The sequence below is a fragment of the Pantherophis guttatus genome, chromosome 1, assembly GCF_059756535.1.
Source record: "Pantherophis guttatus breed Tessera chromosome 1, ASM5975653v1, whole genome shotgun sequence".
Classification (NCBI taxonomy): domain Eukaryota; kingdom Metazoa; phylum Chordata; class Lepidosauria; order Squamata; family Colubridae; genus Pantherophis; species Pantherophis guttatus.
This window is the reverse complement of record NC_142063.1, coordinates 334,868,436-334,889,300: the sequence shown is the minus strand read 5'-3', so window position 1 is coordinate 334,889,300 and position 20,865 is coordinate 334,868,436. Positions and strand designations below refer to the sequence as shown.

General features: G+C 46.0%; 1 protein-coding gene across 8 annotated transcripts in view; it reads left to right on the top strand.

The window, feature by feature from the left end:
- CALN1 (calneuron 1) overlaps positions 1–20,865 on the top strand; it is a 423,249-nt gene that overhangs the window by 182,160 nt on the left and 220,224 nt on the right. For 2 of the 8 annotated variants that reach the window (XM_034420804.2, XM_087889583.1), the window contains exon 1: positions 1,261–2,070. The exons of 3 other annotated variants lie outside the window; for them this stretch is intronic. The gene's annotated coding sequence lies outside the window, so the exon portion shown is untranslated. Of the gene's footprint in view, positions 1–1,260; positions 2,071–2,264; positions 2,518–3,431; positions 3,525–20,865 lie in introns of those variants that run through there. 3 more of the 8 variants (XM_087889587.1, XM_034420805.2, XM_034420806.2) reach the window with 3 other exon arrangements.

Genomic DNA, 20,865 nt, shown 5'->3' with positions numbered 1-20,865 from the left:
CTCATTTGTCTTGAGGTTGTCACCCAAAGTGCTGTATTTATTATTTCAATATCATTATCCATATACTCTGATACAGATTTTGGAAAATCGACTAAGATAAATGGGATCGAAAGACATCATGCTGTTATTATGATTATTACACTACAGAGCTAGGTCTCGGAGTTATGGTTGCGTTAACAGAGGTGGATCTTGAAGATCAATATAACATTAATATTATTGTTGTTATTGGGCTAAGGAGCTAGAAGCCACACTAAGGGGAAAAACAGAATTCAAGGAATTCTGCATGTCCGTATGATGGTGAGAGATGTTGGCACTGATTTGTAGGTCTTTGAAACCAAACGACAAGATATAAGATTGACAGAAACGGAAATGTCGTCATCAACATCATCATCATTATTATCATTATCATCATGATTGTATTGCATGCTAACTCTGCCCACTGCCAGGAGTTCGATTGTCACCTGCTCAAGATTGAGACTCAGCCTTCCATCCTTCCAAGGTCCGTAAAGTGAGGACCCAGATTGTTGGAGGGCAAAAGGCTGATTCGGTCACGCGCTTAGAGAGGACTGACAAAGTGGCATATAAGTCTTGAGCACATTGTAAGCCGCCCTGAGTCTTCGGAGAAGGGCGGCATATAAATCAAATAAATAAAAAAAAAAGTCTAAGTGCTATTGCCATCATCATCATCATCATCATCGTCATCATCACCACCATCATCAATCTTGTGGACTTCCTCTCAGTGGTGAAATCCAAATTTTTTTACTACCGGTTCTGTGGGCGTGGCTTGATGGGCGTGGAGTGGCTTGGTGGCCGTGACTTATGGGCGTGGCAGGGGAAGGATACTGCAAAATCTCCATACCCATCCCACTCCAGGGGAAGGATACTGCAAAATCCCCATTCCCTCCCCACTCCTGGGGGAAGGATATTGCAAAATCCCCATTCCCACCCCGCTCTGGGGCCAGCCAGAGGTGGTATTTGCCGGTTCTCCAAACTACTCAAAATTTCCGCTACCGGTTCTCCAGAATCTGTCAGAACCTGCTGGATTTCACCCCTGCTTCCTCTCTTCCATCACCCCACCCGGAGTAGAAAAACGGGGAAGGCAAGATGTGGAAACCCTTCTAAAGAGGTGGCGGGTGATAGCAGGCGCGGAAAGGGTTACCGGGACCCCCCAACATTCGGGAACCACGAGGATCGGCCGCTTCCTCCTCCTCCTCTTCCTCCTCCTCCTCTTCCTCCTCCTCCTTCTCCTCGCGTGCAGAGTTTTGACGTGGGCGAGACGAATCGGGAGGAGTTGGAGGGCTTGCCGACTCGAGGCAGGATTGGTCTCCCACCGCCCCCATCTTCTCGGCTGCCAGGGCGCTCGGGCCGGCCGGCTGCGTGGCTGAGCCTCTGCCAGACCAAGGCGAAGCCCCCTCCTCGCCCGCCCCCATTGCTGCGATCTTTCCCCGCTCTGCATCTTCATCTTCATTCATTCATTCGTTCATTCATTCGTCCGTTCATTCATTCATTCATTCATCCATCTCTCTCTTTCTCTCTTTCTCTCTCTCTCTGCCACCGATCCAGCCACCCACCCACCCCCGTGACGAGCGGAGGCGGGCGGGGCCCCTCGGCCATGGCCACCTGCTGCGCGGATTCGCCGCCGAGCTCCACGCACGTCCGGGACCAGCCGGGCGCTCGGGGGGCAGCCGGGCGCACCTGAACCGAACGGACCCCACCTTCCTTCTTTCCTTCCTTCCTTCCATCCATCTATCCTAGCCAGCCAGCCAGCCGGGCGCTCGCACGCTTCCCCCCCCCCCCGAAGGGACTTTATGCGGAGGCTTCCGAGACCCCCTTGGAGGCCGGCGTGGGCTCCTCTGTCTCTGCTTTCGGGGGGAAGAGGTCGGGGAGGAGGAGGAGGAGGAGGAGGAGAGGATCCGGCCGGCAGCCCCCCTAACGGCCTCGGCATCACCGGAGGCGAGGAGGAGGAGGAGGAGGAGGAGGAGGAAGGGGCTCAGAATCTCTACCGCGGAGGAGCAGCCCGGGGAGGCGGGAAGCAGACCTGTAGGAACAGCAGAGCCGCCTGCCTGGAAGGTGAGCCCCGCCGGTCCGACGCCCTTGCCCCGTTTGCAAGAGACCTGATTTTTTTTTCCCCTAGAGAAACGGGCTCGTCAAAACCCGGGGTAGTCAGGGGAGGGGAGGGAGGGGAGGGGAGGGGAGGGGGCGCGGGGTCTCTCCGTTGTGCCCCAAAGGAGGCGCGCCGCCGGGAGATGCCCTCGTTCGTGGGGAGAGGAAGAGGAGGAGGAGGAGGAAGAGGAGGAAGAAGAAGGAGGAGGCGGCGGGTGGGGGGCTGTGACTTTAGGGCAAGGCGGCCGTCGGGGCTGGTTCGGTTCTGTTGCGGGACGCGGGAACCGAACACCTGACGTGGGAGGAAGCTTCACCTCGGCCGACCGAAGAGACCTGTTGGTGCCCGAAGCCGCCGGTTAGAGGGGAAAAAGGGGGGACCGCTGGAGTTGACCGAGCGCCCATCCAGTCGGGGAGGTTTGTGCTCAAGTTTGCACCTCTTGATGCCTGTGCGTATGTCTGTGTGTGTTTGTGTGTCTTGTGTGTGTGTGTGTGGGGGGGGGGTGTTGTGTGGTGTGGTGCGAGTCTAAAGCGGCACCGTTTCCAAGCGGGCTGTGGCAATTCCAGGTTCGGGAACGGACCCCCCCCCCGGGGGGGCGAAGCAGTTGCCGGTGGGAAAGACTTGGTTGAAGATGTTTTGGGGGAGAAACTGGGATCTTTGGGTCGTGGGAATTTGCTACCGGAGTCACAAAAAGGCAAAATAAATAAATAAATAAATACATTTCCTCGGGATCGGAGCTTGCCGCCTTCTCTTGAACACACTTGGCTTCTAAATGTAAAAAGAGGCAAATCTTTCTTCAAGATCTCGTGCCACCAAACGACACCCCCCACCCACCCCTGCCCCCAGCCTGGTGTTACTCTCCTATTTTGGACTTGCAGTGCCCATCGTTCTCAACTGGGGTAGCGGGGTGTTAGCACGAGAGAAATCTCCAGCTGGGGAAGGGAGATGCATTCAGAACCGCCTCTCTTCTCCCCTTCTCCCTGCTCATTTCCGTGTTGTGCTTTTCTCCATCCTTCTCAAGGTGTGTGTGTGTGTGTGTGTGTGTGTGTGTGTGTGGATGCATGCATAATTGTTAACACTTGAGCTATCCTGCCCTAGACAGGTGGCAAAAATGGAAAGGGATGGAAAAAATGTGTGGCAGGTCTTGAACCCTCCACCCCCTGCAAAGGTTCCCCCCCCCTTCCTCCCACAGAGAACACATAACAGATACCTAACATTTCCCCCCTTTTCCAACTGATGGAGAGCTGAAAGGTTGCTGGAGAAAGCCGTTTTTCTGTGCTTCTATGAAGCCGGCGGGCTAGACGGTGTACCCAAAGAGAGGGGTTGTTTTTTTCCCCAAAAATAACTACAAAGTTGCTAAGCATCAGGTAGGATGGTCTCTTTGCCAAGGGCAGGAGGATAGAGGAGTGTGACTAGCATAGAGGTGAGTAGAAAAATGGGGTACCTGTTAAGTCAGGTCTGCACTCTGGCCCTGTGATGCTTGCTTTCTTATTTCTCTTGCCTTTCTTTTATATATATATATATTTTATATATATAATCGCTGTTTGCTGTGGAATTTTTGTGTATGTGTGAATTGTATGCATTTACTCTATAGTATCTGTACACAAGGGAGGACGGGGAGGGGGTGAGGGCTTCAGGCATAAAGGCTCTATCTTGTGTTTTGTTTGCTGCAAAGCAACCTTGAGATCTCTCCAGCCAGAGACCAGTAAAAAACTATGTTGCTAGACTGATTTGTCGCTGATCTTCGATCATTAACAGGTCTTAAGAAACAGATCCGGTATGGAAGCGGATCTCATTCCAAATGTTTTCGCACGTACATGGTTGTCCTGCCGCCTCCCAATCTTTGACCTTTTCAGAGATGGATCCATCTTTTGGGTGGATTAACCTTTGGTAGGTTTTATTATTAAGCACCTGCTTATCCACCTCCAATTTCTGTCCACCCTGGTTTTGCTGGGCTAACATTTGAAGTACAACATGATGCTAAGAGACGGCTGCTCCCACTCTTGATTTAAAGAGGAAGGGCTGCCTCTAACTTCACATAGGAGCGTCAGAAGAAGCTTCCCTACCCTTCAGTTACACTCCCAGTTTCATCTTGGTTTGGATTACCTTTAGGATTGGATTACCAGGCAAAACACCATGTGCATCCTGGAAGCCCTTCAAATAAGAGGCTCTAGGATGCCATGGCTGCTGTCCTTCCAGAGAAGAATGGATAGCTGAGGGGTGGAGGAAGAGGAGTGCTGGAGAACAAACAAACAATAGGTGGTGGTGTAATATGGAGTCTTGGAAGGCGTCTTATCCAGGATCAGACAGATTGTTGCAGTGAAGTGACTGTGCTTTGCTGGTTGCAACAGCTCTCCAGAAGCCTTAGATGTTTCTCAGTCCCATTGCTCTGCACCGACGTGAGTGAGCCTTCAATCTTCCATGGAGACATGGCTTCTGCTGTTCATTTGTCCCCACCACTAGATGTGTGGATGGATCTACGTCTCTCCCTTAAACTTGAATTATCCTTGGGTAATGTTGTGGTATGTGTAGATGGTGAATATCAGGTCCCGCACAAGGCAAGCTGTCTTTTTAATTGCATGAAACCATCTGTTGTTCCTTTGCAAGGTCTCCAGCAGTGACCTTTCCTAGGTTAGGAGCTGACATCCTTGTTAGGATAGACGTGCGTAATTTGGGGACTGGCACGCCTGTAAATGCAGAATGTGCTTCTAATATCTGTGCCCTGGCCTCCTTGATCTTTGAACTTCTGCGGAGATGTGTTGGTAGATGTTTATTTTGTGGATAGGATGTGTCATACGATGATTGGATGCCAACGTGCACGGTACCTAACGCCCACTCATTTCGGGATTTGGAGAAGCAGCAAATGTTTGCAGCGAACGGATGGGGTGAATGGGGAAAGGAATTGCAATCTGCCATAATTCGTACCCACAGCTAGACATAAAATATTCTAAAAAGCCTCACCGTGCAAGGTGATTTTGTAGAGAAATGGGAAATCCTGAGCTGTTGTCTTAATGCTTTTATTTTTGATGAGGAACATTTATTTTTCTCCTTGAGCAAGTACTTGAAGTTTGTGGTGCGCATTATCTGAGCTGTCCTTCCTGCAGTCCATCGTTCCAGGTTTGGGGTATAGTCTCTTTCACTCTGCTTATTCCAGAATAGAATAGAATAGAATAGAATAGAATAGAATAGAATAGAATAGAATAGAATAGAATAGAATAGAATAGAATAGAATAGAATAGAATTTTTTACTGGCCAAGTGTGATTGGACACACAAGGAATTTGTCTTGGTGCATATGCTCTCAGTGTACATAAAAGAAAAGATACGTTCATGAAGAATCATAAGATAGAACACTTAATGATAGTCATAGGGTACAAATAAGCAATCAGGGAACAATATCAATATAAATCGTAAGGATACAAGCAACAAAATTACAGTCATACAGTCATAAATGGAAGGAGATGGGTGGTGGGAATGATGAGAAGATTAATAGTAGTGCAGACTTAGTAAATAGTTTGACGGTGTTGAGGGAATTATTTGTTTAGCAGAGTGATGGCGTTTGGGAAAAAACTGTCCTTGTGTTTAGTTGTTCTGGTGTGCAGTGCTCTATAGGGTCGTTTTGAGGGTAGGAGTTGAAACAGTTTATGTCCAGGATGCGAGGGGTCTGTAAATATTTTCACAGCCCTCTTTTGACTCATTCAGTGTACAGGTCCTCAATGTAAGGTAGGTTGGTAGCAATTGTTTTTTCTGCACATGGGCTCAGTCCATCTGCTTTAGAACCTCTTATTTCCATTAAGTTGCATGCCTTACCATTACACTTGGGACCATTTCTGTTTAATATCTAGAAAGATTCAGAAAAATCCATGTACACTTGACAATCTAGGGCAGTGATGGTGAATCTTTTCGGCACCGAGTGCCGAAAAGGGAGCACACGTGCATTTCTGGGCCACAACCCAGAAAACGAGCTACCCAGGGCACATGCGCGCGCCCAAAAATGAACTTTCAGGTTTCAGCTACTGAACTTCCGGTTTCAGCCAGCTACTCTTCCGGATTTCTGGCATGCATGCACATGCGATGAATAGCTGGCCAGTGCGCATACTCACATAGGAAAATAGAAGACCAGCTAGAAAATCTTCTAGTTTCCAACACTGCTGCATGCAAAAAGGCCAGCTGATCGTCGCGCGCACATGCGTGCAAGAAACTTGGAAGATGAACGGGCAAGGCCGTACGTGCCAGGTGACATGGCTCCACATGCCACAGGCACACGTGCTATAGATTCACCATCATGGATCTAGGATAAGGCTAAAACTGAGCAGCAGTGGTATAATCCATTGGATTAGGTCTCCAGAGACCCAGGTTCAAATCCACTTTTAGTCATGGAAAGCTTATTGATCAGAGAACCAATCTAGAAATAAGGAGACATTTTTTCACAGCTTAGAACAATTAATCGGTGGAATGACTTGCTCTCCAGAGGTTTTGGGTGCTTCATCACTGGAGGTTTTCAAGAAGAGCTTGGACAGACATTTGTCAAGAATGGTATAGTTTCTCCTGCTTGAGTAGGGGGTTGGACTTAGAAAACCTCCAAGATCCCTTCCAACTCTGTTGTTCAGTTTCTCAGTCAATTTCACAGGACTATTGTGGGGAAAAATTGGAGAAGGGGTTTCTATGCAAGCTGCCATGAAATCCTGCATCTCGCATCGTTTTCTGCAAGCTTAGATTCATGCATGTGAATCTAATGTCACCTGTCTTGCAAGAGCTTAATTGGTTGCCTGTTTGTTAGGGGACTGGAGGCTAAGACATACGATGAACGTTTGAAGGAACTGGACATGGCTAGTCTAGTGAAGAGAAGGACCAGGGGAGACATGATAGCAGTGTACCAATATTTGAGGGGCTGCCACAGAGAGGAAGGAGTCAAACTATTATCCAAAGCACCCAAAGGCCAGACAAGGAATAATGGATGGAAACTGGTCAAGGAGAGAGATTCAACCTAGAAATAAGGAGAAATTTTCTGACAGTGAGAACAATCAACCAATGGAACCACTTGCCTGTGGAAGTTGTGGGAGCTTCATCACTGGAAGCTTTCAAGAAGAGACTGGACTGCCATCTGTCAGAAATGGTGTAGGGTCTTCTGCTTGGGCAGGGGGTTGGACTAGATGACCTACAAGCTCCCTTCCAACTCTGTTAATCTGTAGAAGCCTTCCTGAATCTCTTTTAAAACACTACATGGCTTGGTTATCTGAAAGACTCTCTTTTCCCAGTTATTACATGACCCACTAGATCAAGGAGGCAGGTATGTTATGGATCTTCCCCTCCCACCCCGTTAAGGAGGTCCATGTAGTGGAACCAAGAAGGTCTTTTCCATGGTGGCTCCCTCCCTGTGGAACATCATCCCCATGAAAATAAGACCCATAAAATACTCTTTTGAAAGGCCCTAACGGCATGACTTGTCTGAATGTTCATCCCTAGAGAGGTGGGAGTGTTTTGGCTTTTGCATTTGTGGACTTATTTTTTTAAGCTGTCTAGAGTCACTGTGAGTGAGTTGGATTGCCATATAAATCTCTTCAATAAATAATAAATAAATAAATAAAGTAGGATACACATGTAAAAGTAGTGTGATGTACCCATCTGGAAGTGGGAAGACTTGTCTTCAAGTCCACATTCCATTATAAAATGCATTGATTGGGTTCACCTAAACCACAAATTCAAATACAGAGAGTCCACTTTGTTTAGTGTTTAGTGACCATTGGAAGTTACAACAGCCCTGGAAACAAAAATGACTTATGATCATTTTTCACGCTTACGACCATTGCAGAATCCCTATGGTTACGTGATCAATATTCAGATGCTTGGCAAGTGGCTCATATTTATGATGGTTGCAGTGACCCGGGGGTCAAGTCGTCACGTTTTATGACCTCGTGACAAGCAAAATCAATGGGAAAGTCAGATTCACTTAGACACCTCATTTAAAATGAGCCTTGGTGGAGCAGCAGACTAAAGTGCTGTTAAGTAACACCAGCTGCCTGCAATTATTGCAAGTTCAAATCTCACCAGGCTCAAGGTTGACTCCGCCTTCCATCCTTTCGAGGTAGGTAAAATGAGGACCCGGATTGTGGGGGCAATAAGCTGACTTTGTATAAAAAAGAACAACGCTCAGGGGGCCCCGAAAGCCCTACTAAGCAGGTATATACAAAAGTATGAAGGCTATTGCTTAAAGCATTGTAAGCCGCCCTGAGTCTCCGGAGAAGGGCGGCATATAAATCGAACCAATAAATAAATAAATAAATAAACCTTTCTAACTTCACTGCAGTGATTCACTTAACAGCTGTGGCAAGAAAGGTCGTAAATGGGGCAAAACTCACTGAACAAATGTCTCCCCTAGCAACAGAAATTTTGGGCTCAATTGTGGTCATAAAGGCAAGGACTAAGTTAACTGTCGACTTACAACCACAATTGGGACCCGAATTTCCATCGCTAAGCAAAGCGGCTGTTAAGGGAATTACGTCCAAGGTCCCTTCCAACTCTGTTATTCTATTCTATTCTATTCTATTTCTACAAACATCTGATGCTCTGGAAAATCATTCTTTCTCTCTTGTAAACTCCTTGCCTTCTCGTGTGTCTCAGGGAGATGATGACTGAAGCTTGTTTCTTGCAGGGTGATCGCCAAAAGTGCAAGAAGGAAAAGGGTCGTCCTTCCAATTTTCTGAAAAAAACTATGCAAATGTGAAATATTAATAAAGAGACTAATCCTCATTATGGTACCAACATGGATCCGTCCATGGATTATCACGCTAATAATAGCTACTTGGCCTGAAGCCTATATATTCATAGGCTGAATTCATAGATTAGTTTAACTATGGTTTTTAATTGAGTATGTTAAATTGGCTGGGTTAACACATTGCACGAAGCTATAAACAGTGGCTATCTCAAGGACTGGGATTGCATGATATGCTTCATGAAACAGAGATGGAGACCTTACAATGGAACAGTTGTGGTATAGAAGTGTAGGTTGTCCATCTCTGGAGGTTTTTAAGAAGAGGCAGGACCACAGAAGCACTGGATATGGGGAGCATTAGAATATATATATATTTGTTTTCTTTTCTTTTTGTAGGCTTTATGTGTATTTCTAGGCTTGCTTTTTCCTGCAGCCAGCAAGCTCTCTGCTGCCCATTGGGAGACTAATTGGGAGACTTAGGAAACTAAGATAGATCTATTTCGGACTTATTAGTCCTCATCAGTTAGCCACACCCTCACCCCATGTAGAAACTAGTGGATTGTGATTTCACTGAACTAGAGCTGCATAAAAATCTTGGTTTACGTAGGAAGAACCTGGCTAAAGAGAAAGATAGATAGATAGATAGATAGATAGATAGATAGATAGATAGATAGATAGTTAGATATAGATATAGATATAGATATAGATATAGATATAGATATAGATCGTGACTGTGTTCAATAAAAATAATAGTCTAGATCAGTGATGGTTAACCTTTTCCAGACTGAGTCCCGAAAATGTGTGCATGTGCACATGAATGTGTGCACGAATGCCCGAACCCCCAAAATGCAAAGTGTTCACGGCCCCTGTGTATGCAGCGACCCCTGCTCCCATGCATGCATGCACCCCTGCATGCACACCCCCACATGCATCCCGCCCCATGTGCATGCGTACATGCCCCCCACGCATATGCGTGTGCCCCCCCGCACCCTCCCCAACGCATGCATGGCAGAGACCTGAAGAACTGGGGCGATGGCTCGTGTGCTCACAGAGAGGGCACGGCGTGCCACCTTTGACACATGTGCCATAGGTTCTCTATCACGGTTCTAGATAGTGACTCTTCTGTGATACCAATAACGGAGAATTATTTGTAGCTCAGGGTCGAAATGAGGGGTCCTTGGTGCTCTCTGATCTTGGCTGTTTCCTTGCAGACTGTCTATGGAGATTCTCAGTCATCCAGGTCATGGTTGTCCCAAAGGTGCTTTTTTTCAAGAGGCAACTGGACTTTCTGCTTTTTCTTTGAAGACGTTTCGCTTCTCATCCAAGAAGCTTCTTCAGCTCTGGCTGGATGGTGGGGAATGGAAGGATTTATACTCTTTGCAGGCAGCTGGTCATTTGCATTCTTTTTTTTTTTCTTGTAGATGTTTCATTACCCAAACTTAGTAACATCACCAGTGCTGTGTTTTGTGACTATGAAACTCTTCCCCCCTCTTTTACATGCACTGTGGCATTTTTTTATATATATTCACACCACCATCTATAACTTCAGAGGCATCAGATGCTGTCCTGTCTGGACAGTGACCCCTCAGAAAAACTTGATTGGTTTTCCTACACCTACATTGCAAGCAGTGGTGGGTTCCTCCCGGTTCGGCCCAGTTCTCCTGAGCTGGTAGCGGTGACGATATGACGTCACCGAACTGGTTCTGCCCCCGCCCCCCGCCCCCCGCCCCCCATCCCCCACCCCCCACATTATTGTTACCTTTTATTTGGCCCCACCCCCAATCTATTGCTGCCTCCTGAGTCCCAGCTGATGGCTAGAGGGAAAAAAACTGTTTAAACTCTTGCCGCGGAGCTTCAAAGGGCCGCCCTACAGCTAATCAGTGTTAAAAGAAAACAGATGAGTAGACCGGTGCCTGCAAAAATACATGAGTAGATCAGTGCCTGCAAAAAAATAAATGGGTAGATCGGTACAGCTCTGCAAGCAGGTACTGGTAGACCAGTACCTCTGCTAAATCCTAAATAACTGTCACCTGACCATCAAGCCATGCCCACAAAATAAGCCACGCCCACAGAACCAGTAGTAAAAAAATTTAGAACTCACCCCTGATTGCAAGGGGCTGGACTTGCAAATTTTGTGATCCTAACTTCTGTGATTGAAATAAAGCACATTATGGCTTATTACCAGCTGGACAATGTTTGTGAAGGTCGTGATGGTTGACTCGCTGGCTGGCTGGCTTCAGATCAAGTCATGCAATCGGGTGAGGTTTTTTGGGTGTCCTTATATTTTCCACCCACTGCTGAGATTTGGGATTGTTCCTCTTAATGCTGAATTTAGGCTTCTTCCTTTCCTCTTTGGGTAGGGATACCGATGTGCTCTGAAACAATTCCCAGTGGTTTAGAGCCTCGACATCACAGTATCTGTAAGACAGATTCATAAAACAAATACATATTAATAAAACCGTCATCTCTGCTTTTGTCATCCAAATGACAGCTTTTACTGCAGAAAAGCTAAGTCTTCACAACGTGTTCCTGTCGCTTGACCTGCTGCCTTAGATCACCCACTTCAAAACGGGAAATGAAATCACTCATTTTAGGTCGTTCAGGTAGACCTCAATTTACAACCACACTAGAGCCCAAAATTTCTCTTGCTAAGTAAGACAGTTGTTAAGTGAGTTGTGCCAGAGGTGGGTTTCAGCAGTTCTGACCATTTCTGGAGAATCGGTAGTGGAAATTTTGAGTAGTTTGGAGAACCGGTAGTAAAAATTCTGACTGGCCCTGCCCCCATCTATTCTCTGCCTCCCAAGTCCCAGCTGATTGGGAAGAAATGGGGATTTTGCAGTAACCTTCCCCTGCCACACCCACCAAGCCACGCCCACCAAGCCATGCCACGCCCACCAAGCCACACCCACAGAACTGGTAGTAAAAATTTTTGAAACCTACCACTGATGTTGTGACCCATTTTACAGCCTTTTTTGGCCACAGTTGTTAGGCGAATCATTAAAGTTGTTAAGTGAACCATGCAGTTAAGCAACACTAGCTTCTCCCATTGATTTTACTTGTGGGAAATGAGCTGGGAAGGTTACCAGATGGTGATCATTTGAGTCTGGGATAATGCAACCATCATAAGTACATGCCATTTGCCAAGCGTCCGAATGTTGATCATGTGACCGTGGGCACGTCAGTGGAGAAAGCAGTTATAAGTCACTTTTTTTGTGCCGTTGTAACTTTGAACAGTTACTAAATGAATGGTTGTAAGTCAAGGACTATCTGTAGTGGTGGGAGGGATTTTTAGTGTCCTAACAAAAGAACATTGGGAAATCCGTGCAGGCTTTTTGATACAAGGTTGTCCACTCTTAGCATTACTTAATGCACCTACTCTAATACCACCTACCATATCAGAGACAGGAGGCAGTCTCAATTTTAGGGGAACGTTTCTTCTGGTGGGCTTCCCAGAGCATCTGGTTGGTAGTTATATGAAAGGGTATGTGGGAATGGCCTTAGGAGATGGAGGCAAAAGATATTGCCTAGGGCAGTGATGGTTAACCTTTTTGCCGACGTGTGCCAAAAGCGGGGGGAATGTGTGTGGGGGGGTGTCATGCGGACGTGTGCCCACACCCATAATTCAATGCGCCCTGCCCCCGCACATGTGCGCATGTGTCCCCCTGTGCTCCCCCCGCTTTCGGCACGTGATGGGACAAGTAGGCCCATTTTTCGCCCTCCCCAGGCTCCAGGGGCTTTCTAGGAGCCTGGGGAGAGTGAAAACAGCTTTCCCCACCCTCCAGGGGCCCTCCGGAGGCCAGAAACAGCCCATTTCCTGATTTCTGGTAGGCCGGGAAGGCCCGAAAATCAGCTGTCCGGCCCGCGCATGTGTGCTGGAGCTGAGCTAGGGCAATGCTCATGTGTCCATAGATATGGCTCTGCGTGCCACCTATGGCACACTTACCATAGGTTCGCCATCACGGGCCTAGGGGATGGTCAGATAAGAGCAGTCATAGCCCACTGCCACATAATGGGTGGAGAAAGAGGCTCATAAGGGTTGTACGTCGCCCTCCCGAGCTGCATTTTTGCTGCCAGAGGGCTGCAGGAGGCCGTTGCAGCTGAAAATGCTGCCTCCCAAGTTTGTTTTCATTGGCAGAGGCACCGTGGGCCAGTCCTTCACTGTTTTCAGGGTGGCCCTGTGGGCCTGATCTAAGCATCCAGCAGGCCGGATCTGGCCCTTGGGCCTTGAGTTTGACACCAGTGGCAGGTTGCTACCGGTTCGCCCCAAATCAGGTGAACCGGTAGCAGCAGCGGTGGGAGGCTCCGCCCACCCTCCTGGAAGCTTCTGCGCATGCCCACAAGTGAGCCAATAGCGATGAGTACCCTGTTTGACAACCCTGCTGTAAAGGAAACCATGGGATTTATACGTTTAGATTTGCAAGATTCTGTAATGTAGTGGTACAATAAAGTAGAATTAGCTTATGTAGTTTATTTTTGACTCTGGTATACTTAAAAAGGCAGACAACAGTCTTGCAAATACTGTCCTTCACCTTCTCTACGTGCTTGCAAAAACCATTTTGCTTGGTGGTGACTGGACATTTACTGCTTAGTAGTTGGCAAATTAGCAGCAAACTCTTTTCGTTGTGTCCTAGTTTTGATAAGCTTTCAAACAACAAGGCATTATGTTTGTCACCAATGGGCTGTCATCCATCTATCTTCCGAGCATCTCATTTCCCCCTAAAGCAGGTGCTGCCCTTATGTACTTCCAGCCCATGCAAGGGATCGTTCAAAACATGCCTCCAGTGAGGGAGGCATGTCAGCCAAGATCTGATTTGCAATTGGTGATCAGGTTCCTTGGGAGTTTTGTGATCTGTGGGTTGGCTTCCACCCGAGTTGGCTTGATTTAACAATTCAGTTCACTAAAGGTAGGCACGTGTGTGCATTCTTGTGACTGAATCCCTTCAGGGGGCTCCAGTTCCCTTAAAGACAATGAATCAATTTGTCAATTCCCAAGATAGACTTGTGAGAATGTAACCACCACGTTTTGCAGGTATATGAATAACTTTATCCACAATTACTTACAAAATCTGGCTCTGGAGAATTCTTTGTATTGCTCCTCTGTAGCGCTCAGTTTTACACATTGCCCTAAGCTACAGTGTTTTTCAGTCATGTTTTAATGAGCAAGTGGACTGATTCACATATTTTTTTTTCCAAGCCACAATGGCTGAAGATCCCTTGCTCTGAACCAAGATCACAGAAATAACATAATGGCTTACCTTATTTTGAATTTCCTTCCTTCCTTCCTTCCTTCCTTCCTTCCTTCCTTCCTTCCTTCCTTCCTTTTCCTTCCTTCCTTCCTTCCTTCCTTCCTTACTTCCTTCCTTCCTTCCTTCCTTCCTTCCTTTTAAAACCATTTTTATTAAGTTATAAAATATTATAAAATACAAAAGCAAATAAGAGGACAATGAGGAGAAAGAGAAAAAAAGGAAAAGAAAAGTGAGGAAGGATGGGAAAAGAAAAAGAAACACTGACTACTGACTCTCTCTGTTACAGTAGAAAAGAGCATTATCAAAAAACCCACAACTTTCCCATAATAGCATGAACCAGTTACTTCTGCAAAATTCTATCAGTCTAATCCACAAAACCCAAAGCCAAAATTTCATTCTTTTCCACATCAAGCACGTTCAGAAGCAGGTTCCAAGTGGAAACAAAAATACTTATGTCCTTTTCTTTGAGGAGAGTAGTCGATTTTGCCATTTCAGCCAATTGCATCAGCTTCTGCAATCATTCTTCTATAGTAGGAATCAATATTTTTTTTCCAAGCCACAATGGCTGAAAATCCCTTGCTGAACCAAGATCACAGAAATCACATTAGCTTATTTTGAATTAATTCCTTCCTTCCTTCCTTCCTTCCTTCCTTCCTTCTTTCCCTTCCCTTCCCTTCCCTTCCCTTCCCTTCCCTTCCCTTCCCTTCCCTTTCCTTCCTTCCTTCCTCCTTTCCCTTCTCTTCCTTCCTTCCTTCCTTCCTTCCTTCCCCCTCCCTTCCCCCTCCCTTCCCTTCCCTTCCCTTCCCTTCCCTTCCCCTTCCTTCCTTCCTTCCTTCCTTCCTTCCTTCCTTCCTTCCTTCCTCCCTCCCTCCTTCCCTCCCTTCCTTCCACTTACTTACTTACTACTTACTTACTTACTTACTCATACCTACCTACCTATCTTTGCTTTTCTCATTCCCCTTCCTCAAAAAGGATTCAGAGAAATTAGAAGAGTTTCAGAGAATCATAGGGCTTGGAAGGGATCCTGAAGGTCTTCTGAACCAACCCCCTGTTCCAGCAAATGAGAAGACAGCATGGTGGTGGAGGACTCCATGAATGGTGGAGCAGAGTCCTGTAAAAGAGACTCAGGGAATGTTAGCTTGAGAAGACTGAGGAAAGATATGATAGTAAATACCGAAGGGGTGTCTCATAAAAAGATTGCAGCGTTCTGTTCTTTATTACCTACTGTTAACTGCATGACTTTTAAATATTGGTTCACGAGGGCACATGTACTGTATTTGGAATCAAGCATCAGTAATGATTTGTTTGGAGCTCTATCTGTATATAGAATGATTCCAGGTGCAGATGATTTCATGGGGCAGGAAAGAAGGATCTTTGTGCAGGACGAAAAAAGCACCTTGTCTGTTTGCAAGAGAAGCTTCTGCTTTGAATGAGTTCTGCGGAGAACAAGACCTTTTCTTTATCATTCCAGGGGATGAGATGGGATAAGAGGTTGAGATTATAAGGAGGTAGTTTCAGGGGAAGAACTGGGAGCAAGAACCTCTCATGCTAACCGCAGACTTGACGGACCACAAGATTCCCTGGGGTAAATACAGAGAAGGTGGCGATGCTTTTGGAAAATACCAAATGTGAAACAGTAATAATGTTCCACGTGGTACTTTAATATATTCTAAAGCCCTGGTCCTTATTTAATCTCTGAGAAATTTCATTCCGGTGTTCTGTTTTGCAAACCAATCTCTTCTTTATAAAATCATTTCTCAAATGTTGTGACCCTGAAGTCAAATAATATAATCCTGCGGTTTGGGTATTGAAGTAATATTTTAGTACATCTAATTCAGAGGAGGGTCTCTGCTTCCTATGTATTTGTTTCCCTCTCAGTCATGGAGAAGCTTGGGGGAAAAAAAAACAGAATTAGCTATACTACCCAACTCTGTCCATGATCGCAATGACCTTGATTGTGCAATCAGTTCTCTCCCTCCTTCCCTCCCTTTCTTCCTTTTTTTCTCTATCTCCCTCCCTCCTCCTTCCCTCCCTCCCCCTCCCTTCTCTTTCACTGTCTCTCTGTCTTTCTTTCTTTTCCTTCACTACATCCCTCCCCCTTCTCTCCCCCCACTTTCCAGGTTAGAGGTCTGGAAAAATAATTGAACAGTCATCTCAGATTGTGCATCAAACATGAGTTACATTTTTATTCACTAACTAGATTGATATTCTGGGTGCAATTCAAAGTGCTGGTTGTCTCCTCTAAAGCCCTTCATAGCTTGGGACTGAACTACTAGAGGAATCCTCTGTCCCTGCTTATTCCTACCCTTCTGATCCACTCTGGCAGGATGGACATGATCTCAGTCCTGTTGGCTCAGGAATGCAGGTTGGTGAGGCTCAGGAGGTGTATCTTTTCTGCTGTAGCACCCATCTTATGGGGCATTCTCCTACCAGAGATTAGGGTGGCACGGACCCTCTTGGCCTTTTATAAGGCCCCAAAAACCTGGTTCTAGGCCAGGAATCTCAAGTGTTTGAAGGGACCCGATTCCTTGGCTGTGTTAGTGGATTGTGATACTTTACCTCACATTTACATTTTTGTACCTGCTCTAATTTTTATTTTGACAACGTTGAGATGGATAGCTGTTCAAATTGATTAAGTAAATAAATATCCCACGTTTCGTACAGGAGTTCAAGGTCGCATACCAAGTATTTCCTCCCCTTACAAGATCTCTGCAATGTAGAGCGAGATCAAGAAACAATGACTGGCCCATAGTCCATAGTCATCCACTATGCAGCCACTGAAGTAAGACTAAGAATCTGGGTCTCTTTCTTTCCTACACCACATTGGTTCTCTTAGGTCTTAGATTTATAGTCCAGATCTTTTCTCCAGAAACACAAGTTGACATGCATCATGCTGCTTCCCCCCTCCCCATTTTTCCCTGCTTATGAGACAGGCTAGCTCTAAGTCACCAAGGTAGCTTCTGTGGATGATTTGAACCTGGGTCTCACCACTGCTTGTCCAACATCTTCACTGTTATACCAGTCTGGCTGTTGGGCTCGGAACTTCTCTGTCTGAGAGTCAGATTGATCCTCCTGCTCCTAGCCCAACACCATAATCATTGCACCACACTAGATATCCTTCTCCTGCCAACCTAGCAATTCCAAAGCATGCAAATGCGAGTAGATAAATAGGTACCACTTCGGTGGGAAGGTAGCAGCATTCTGTGAGCCTCAGCATAGAGTCATGCTGGCCACATGACCATGGAAGCATCTTTGACCAATGCTGGCACTCTCGGCTAGGAAACAGAGATGAGCACTGACTCCTAGAGTTGAATACAACTGGTCAGGGAAACATTTATCTTTACCTTTTAACAAGATGAAAAACCTCAAGATTCCATCCTCAATCAGGGACATGTTCCCCCCCCCCATTGTCTCAACATTCCATCTCATAACAATGGACTTCCCCAGCTCTGCTGCCCCTCCTTAAAGGCCCATTTAGCGTCATAATAGAACAAAGCTCAGGTAGGCAGACACAAGGACATGCCTATTTTCTGCTCTGACCTAGGCTTCCTGAGTCATTAAAACACACAAGTAGTCCCAAAACCTCTTTTATTGCAACAGCTGTGAATTCTGTTCATTCACAGATGAGTCCCAATTAGTTATAAAGAGTCCTTTGGGAGATGTCCTTCGGGATAATCACCCACCTTTATCTCCCTTGACACGCTGCCAAAGATAATTTGTCAAGGTTGACTCAGCCTTCCATCCTTTCTAAGGTAGGTAAATTGAGGACCCAGTTTGTGGGGGCAATAAGCTGACTTTATATAAATATACAAAAGTATGAAGGCTATTGCTTAACGCATTGTAAGCTGCCCTGAGTCTCTGGAGAAGGGCGGCATATAAATCAAATTTAAAAAAAAATAAAATTGGCAAAGCCACATGGAGTCTAGAATCAAACAGAGCTTCAGGTTTTAAGCTGAACAGAATGAACAAATGTTGCTTCCTGCAAAGGCCCACGTGCCTTTGCTCCTCTTTTAAGTCTGATGGGAGGAGCCAATCATCTCCAAGCCCTACTCCTAAGTCATCCCTTTTGTTTTAGCTGTTCTTGCCTTCTGGCAGCTCTTCGCATGCGCACACTGGCAACAGGTTCTCCCTGTTCCTTTGCCTCACTGAGATCCGACTCTGGAGGCTCCGGAGGCAGCACGTACCTCCCCGATGGCCCTTTCTCTGCCTCCAATGCAGAGCCCTCGTCCGAGCCTTCCCCAGACTCCAGGACTGGCCCATGGTCCTCCCCAGCCTCCTCATTGTCCGACTCTGGTGCCAGCTCCGCAGGCTGCTGGCGGACCACAACATTTTCCCCAAACTATCCAGCCAATCAGATCCCTAAGATTTCCTGCTTTTAGTCAGCATCTTTGGACAATGCTAGCTCCCAAGGCTTAGAAATGGAGTCGAGCATTGCCCCCTAGAGTTGGAAAATGACTGGACTAGGGAAACCTTTACCTTTGCCTTTTGTTGTACTGTTGTGCTGAGGAAGTGGAAAAATGTGCTGTCCTGCTCTTAGAAGGTAGTTACAGGGGGAAAAAAGCGGTGCTTACCCAGCCTCTATGGCCACACACTGATACCTTTTTGGGTAATTGGGGTTTTCTTAGAAAAGAGAACTGAGATGTAGTGCCTGAAAATCTGAAGGGTGGTATGTCAGTTTATGCTTCCAGATCCGTGATGGTGAACCTATGGCACGCGTGCCACAGGTGGCATGTGGAGGCATATCAGTGGGCACGCGAGCTCAGCTCTGGAAGTTGGCCTCCGGGGATGGGTGGGGAGGGCCATTTTCGCTCTCCCCAGGCTCCTAGAGAGGCTCTGGAGCTTGGGGAGAGCGAAAAACGGGCTTTCCGGTCGCACTGGAAGTTGGCAAATGGACTGTTTCTGGCCTCCGGAGGGCCTCCTGGGGGGTGGGGAGGGCCATTTTTACCCTCCACAGGCACCTAGAGAGGCTCTGGAGGCTGAGGAGAGCAAAAAATGGGCCTAGCATGCCCACCGTGCCATCACATGCCAAAAGTGGGGGGAGCGCGGGGGGGTGGTCACATAGAATTATGGGTGTGGGCATGCGCATGCAACACACCCCCCACACTCCCCCCACTTTTGGCACGTGAGGTTAGCCATCTCTGTTCTAGGTGATTGTGAGGCAAAACTGAATGTTTTTGGCCTGTTTGAGGCCGAAATTTTTATGCCATGGGAAACAAGCTACTATAGCACAGAAGCAGCACTCTGGACCAGAATTACTAGAAGACGTGGGCAGGGGTGATATTCATTTACCTTTGCTACTGGTTCGCAAATGTGAGCGTGTGCACGCAGAGTGTCAAAAACAGGATGCAATGATATCTGGGCTGGTGGGCGGAGCCTCCCACAGCCGCCACTACTGGTTTGCCCAAACCGGATAGAACCAGCTGAATACCATCACTGGGATGACAGAGGAAAATAGCAATGCAGAGACAGAAGGAATGGCCTTGAGAGGCAGAAGGAAGTGCGTTTAGACCTGCAAGTTTCCATTACTATGGCTTTACAATAAAAATAATGCTGACCTACATACCACTGGTTTCCTAGTCTGATCTACCTTGAAGGGCTGGTACTCTTGTAAAGTTTGAATTGTTTTGTCGGTTTCACGTGTGGCTTGGCATAAAGAAAGACAGAGACCAGGTTTTTACTTCAATAAATTTTGTATGCGTTTATCCATCTGAATAAGGATGGGCCTCCTTTAGCAAGAGAGAACCCTGAACACACTTTGACACTTATATTTACAGTAGTGGCCAAAATTGTGGAAATCTTTTGGGGAAAGTGTAAAACTAAAACTAGCTAATAACACCACCTTTTTTTTTTTTTAGTAATACCATAAAATTATATATCAATGGAAAGATAATTTAATCAAGAATGTAATGCAATAACTTTTATGAAGGATTTGCTATTAGAATAGCAGTTACAGTATAAAGAAGAAAAGTGAAACACGTTGAAAAAATGAGATATACAAAAATCTCATAGAAAAAACAAGATATATGAAAATTATCCCCATGTCAGTGAATACTTAATTGGGTAACCTTTAGCATGAATTACAGCCTTACAACGTTTTCCTATGGAGTGAACCAAGTCTTATAGTTCTGCAGCTGTGATAATGTGAAACCAAGACTGAATGATTGCTTCTATTAACTGGATTTTATTGCTGGGTCGCTTCTGACTAATAAGTTTCTTTAGTTGGCGCCATAGATTTTCAATTGTGTTAAGGTCTGGGCTATTCCCAGCCCATCCCAGCAGTGGAATATGATTATCTTGAAACTCCAAAAAAATAAAAATAAAAATGGTGTTATTAGCCATCAAACCTCAAAAATACACTTTTCTCAAAAGGTTTCCACAATTTTGGCCACTACTGAATATGTTTGCTACATTGTCCACTTCTCCACCCAGAAGCACTGGCACACTCCACTCAGACAAGCTGGCACACTCTGGATAATATAAAGAAGTTTTGCACCCTGCTATATACAATAGAATTCCTTATGCTACTAGGCTTGAAATTCTCGGTTTGGATAATTTGTAACTGCATCGCTTGTGGTCAGAGCTAGGTATTCCATACAAAATTATATGTAGTAATGCTTTACCTGTAAATGACTTTCTCTGTTTTAATCGCAATAATATGTGTGCGAACAACAGCTTTAAACTCAATGCAAATCGTTCTAAACTTGACTGTAAAAAATACCATTTCTGTAATAGAGTTGTCAAAGTCTGGAATGCTCTACCTGATCCAGTTGTCTCAGCTACAAATTTTCACAGTTTCAGTCGTAAATTG